This window comes from Artemia sp. Qi Xiang Cuo, chromosome 4, assembly GCF_049724085.1.
Source record: "Artemia sp. Qi Xiang Cuo chromosome 4, ASM4972408v1, whole genome shotgun sequence".
Lineage (NCBI taxonomy): Eukaryota > Metazoa > Arthropoda > Branchiopoda > Anostraca > Artemiidae > Artemia > Artemia sp. Qi Xiang Cuo.
In genome coordinates, this window is record NC_142797.1 from 31,320,083 (window position 1) to 31,324,565 (window position 4,483).

General features: G+C 32.5%; 1 non-coding gene across 1 annotated transcript; it reads left to right on the forward strand.

Moving 5' to 3' along the window:
* Positions 1-2,856: 2,856 nt before the first annotated feature.
* LOC148952998 (U1 spliceosomal RNA) lies at positions 2,857-3,020 on the forward strand. The gene has a single exon (XR_016141726.1). It is a non-coding gene; the product is annotated as a U1 spliceosomal RNA (small nuclear RNA).
* The last annotated feature ends 1,463 nt before the right edge of the window (positions 3,021-4,483 follow it).

Sequence of the window (4,483 nt, forward strand, 5' to 3'; positions counted from 1 at the left end):
ACTCCCCCAGAGCCCTCAGGGCAAGGGTTGTTAATTAAGGATTCTCCGAATCCTTTCTATTATTTCTTATGGAAGGGATTCTCGTATTAACTTTAGAGAGGGCTCATTTGACTGAAAATTGAAAGTTCTTGTTCACTTTTTAAGAGTCAAAAGAGATTGGAGGGTAACCCCCCCCCTCCTCCACGCCCTAAATGCATCAGATAAAAATTTTGAGATAGACATTTTGTTAAAATAGTTCAAAGTTCTGATAAAAAAAAACTCAGGTGTCGACACAGCCCACCAGGGCCCGGGGGTAGGCGTTGTAAGTTATGCCCTGGGGGCATATAAACAATCAGACAATCATTAAATAAACAATCAATTCAAACAAACATACAATAGATATTAATATAAATTAATAAATAGATTTCATGCTGATATTAATGTAAATTAATCAGTAAATTTCTGCTGGGTGGAATTTAACGCGGGGAAATTATCAGCAGGAAAAGAAAATTTTATTTGAGGGGGGAGGAATTTCCCAGGGGTGGGTTTTTCAAATTTGAATTATTCAGGGAGGGGAAGACTAAACCCATTCGATAATATTCTAAATTTTACATCTGAAAGTAACGGGAATAAAGAACGAACGAAAATGTCAGAGATAGCACTTCAGGTTCCTTTAGACGATTTTGTTCGTGTCTTTAAAAAAAAAAACATTTTCAAAAGACAGATTATTTTCATTTGTATTACTTTCTCTGTGGCTGCTCAATTATGCATGTGAGGGGGGAGACTTCCCCCTACCTCTATCTACGCAAAGGTTTCAGTTTTTATCTCAAGGCTTAAAAATGAACGCAATGCGATAAAATTATAACTCAAAATAACATATATAGAATAATACATGTACATAACACGGAACAATTAATCAAAATTACATATTATGAGTTGAGGTTCACCCAAATTATGGCCCAGGGGGATCACCATTCCACAATCTATGAAATCAATCCTGCAATAACTGAAAATATAATGTATTTTTGAGTATTTTACCGTCTTCCACAACTCAAACGGTCCAACATTCTACAGCCCAATGAATCTGTCTAATGTCCTAAATCGGGAACGGAGGAAATAAGTGAAGTTCCGCCTCGTATTGGATGAGTCTCCAGCCTCACCCTCCCCCTCTCCTACTGTCTACGCTAAAGTTTTCTTCTTTATGCCAAGTACGCCGCCCCCAACCCAAAGACTTTAATAAGGTAAAGTTTTGTGTGGGAAGAACACATAGTAAATCTATTATAATTATCCAATTATAAGGTTAAAATACATACTTTGTGATAGATGCAAAATTGTTTTGGCACACAAAATCCTATTAAGGTCAATTCCAAACAGTCGTGATCCCTTTGTGTCAGCAAGGAAAATGGTCTAAACCCCCTTATTGGAGTTATTTTTTCAATCCATTCTTTGTTGTCAATCGCTGTCCACAAGTTATGCAATCTGTCTATTGTTCATATATAAGGTTTTTATCAAAGAGGTAATCGTATAGACTTTGAAAAAAAGCCTCATTCAATTTAAACTGAAAGTTGTAGATCCGTTTTTTAAAGTCAAGAATAATCGGACAGTAAGGAACCCCCCCCCCCCGGCCATAAAAACTTGAAACTTTTTGCAATCAAAAACGAAGAAAAATTAATTAAAAAAAGCTTTGCGAAAAATAAGTTTTTCAAAGAAAATTAAAGGCCATTTAAACTTAAGCTCAGGAGATACAAATACCTTTTAAAATTCAAACTCAAAACGACCAGAAATTACTATTAAAGAATAAATGAAACCCAAAACGAACAGAAATTAAATAAACAATCATAGCAAAAAACATACAACAAGCAATAAATCATACAACAAATAAATCAAATATTCAGTTTAATTTATTAGTTCTTTTCAAGATTGGTCAAGACAAATATAGTTTCACTACAAACAAAATTTGGATACCGCCCCCTTCTTTAACTGTAAAAACTTAAAGCCTTCTGCGTCATTGGCGCTTCACTGAAAACGAATTACTCGTATATTACAAATTTATTCTTTTCCAGTTTTTACAGCATTGAAAATGAAAACAAAAATTACAGTGAAAAAAAAAATCTTGAACTGATGGATCTTTCAACAATTAATATCATTATATATCTAATATTCAATTTTATTTTGTTTATACTTTCCAAGGCTGTTCAAGACTCATATATTTTCCAGTAAGGCGCCAATGACGCAGTGGGTTTTAGGCTTCTGCAGTGAGGCGATACCCATACTTTTCCTTGTAGTTATTTTTATTCGATTCAAACTTGATTTGCATATTCAATTTAAGTTTAACTCGTTTTCAGATTTATTTATTCATTTACATTAATATATATATTGTATATTTGTCCGCATTGATTGTTTATTTAATTTCTGTTCGTTTTAAGTTTCATTTATACTTTAATAGCAAAATATTTTTTTTAGTTTTAAGCTTGATTTTCATATTAAAAATAAGCATTAATAGCTTTAATATATATTTATTCATTTATATTATTACTTTTTGTATGTTTTTTTCTATTATTTTTTATTTAATTTATATTCGTTTTGGGTTTCATTTATTCGTTAATAGTAATTTCTGATCGTTTTGAGTTTGAATTTTAACAGGTATTTGTATCTCCTGAGCTTAAGTTTAAAATGGCCTTTACTTTTCTTTGAAAAACTTATTTACGGAAAGTTTTTTTTAATTAATTTTCAAAAATAATTTACACTTGATTCATTGATTTGAAAAAGTTTTGTAAACCTGCATCTGTTTAATAAATCGGAGTTTCTGAGGGGCATTCAAAGCAACCTGATTTATGTCGTAAAAGATATTACTAAAATGTTAGATTTTAACTAAACATACTTAGCTGGCTAGAAAGCTGCCTTGATCATGGAGGAAGCGCTTTCAGGGTGAGTCCTTTTCTTTGTACATCGGATTAGCTGACCCCTGTGATTACCCCAAATGAGGGTAACTCAACAGCGAGATTTTTGGTAGAGGAGGACTGCGTTCGTACGGACCCCTGTCCACATGCTGAAAAGTTTTGTCGTCTGGGCCCCTTTTATATGTCATATATTGCTTATTTCATTTAAAATAGTATTCTAGATAATTTGATGTTGTTAAGAAAATAATGCGATATGTAAAAAAATTTATCATTTGGTCCTTTTGAATAAAAGTATTTTTTCTTGATAGAATAGAATAGAATATGATTTTTTGGCTAAAATAGCACAAAAGCTAGCATAAGCACGTCAAAATTACCATAACAAAACAAATATATGGGATAAACATAAAACAAAAAATTGAATCAATAATAAAACAAATGTTAGAGGATAGACATAAAACAAAAGTTATATCAATTATTAAAATGGGAAACAAAATAGAGGACAAAAGAGTTTTTGTACCTCATGGTCATCATTTGGGGATACAGGTCCAGTTGGGTATTAAGAGCTCTACGAGCATTGACTCTTGTATTAGGAAGGGTTGGGGGATTTTCTTTAAAGGGCGGGAGAAAACGTCGAGAATAATCATAACTAAAGCACTTGTGACAGAATGCCATGATAAGAATGTGACTTCATGATTACAATGTAGTAAATTCAAATCTAGCCAAACCTTCATCGTATGTAGTATAGGTTGTCCCCAGAATAATTTTTATTGCTCTTTTTTGAATACTTTCAATTTTAGACATTGGTCTTTGGTCAATCCAGGGTGCCAGACAGGACAAGCATTTTTCAGACAGGGCCTTATATAAGACAAATAAATTATTTTAAGATTTTGGATTGATATGGAGAACCGTTTGAGAAGAGAGAAAGATCTAAGAAGACAACAACCTGACTTAAATAAGTGGGAAATGTGGGAGTTCCATTTAAGGTCGTTGTCCAACTGCACACCAAGCAGTTTAACAGTATTTAAATTTGGTATGCAAAGGTAATTATTGATAGGGGGTATATTTTTAAAAAAAGAAATAACATGAAACTGCTTTTGGGTATGCTGAAGTTGAGTTTAACATTGTCAAGATCATTCCTTAAATTGTTAATTAGTGAATCGAGCGTAACATTCAAAGTATTAGATTTTTGACAAAGGTTCAGTAATGTCAAATCATCAGCAAATTTGAATGAGTTGCCAAAGTTTGGTAAAATATTATTAAAAACAATTAAAAATGAAAAAGGACCTAATAAAGTCTCTTGAGGTGCTCCACAGGAAATCGAGGAAAAACCTGATGAATACTCGTTAGGGAAGACTATACATTGTTCACGGTCAGACAAAAAGCTAGCTACCATACATAAAACAAAATCTCTTGCACCTAAAGCCCTTGCATTATCTATAACTGTCTGATGATCCAAATTGTCGAAAGCATTGCTAATATCAGCAAAAACAGCCTCAACTTAGGAACTATTCAACTCAAGATGTTTGAAAATAGTTGCTTAAGTTGAGTTTAATATAGTTAATTTATAGTATATAAATTAAGCAATGCGTGGTGCTATGATTCGG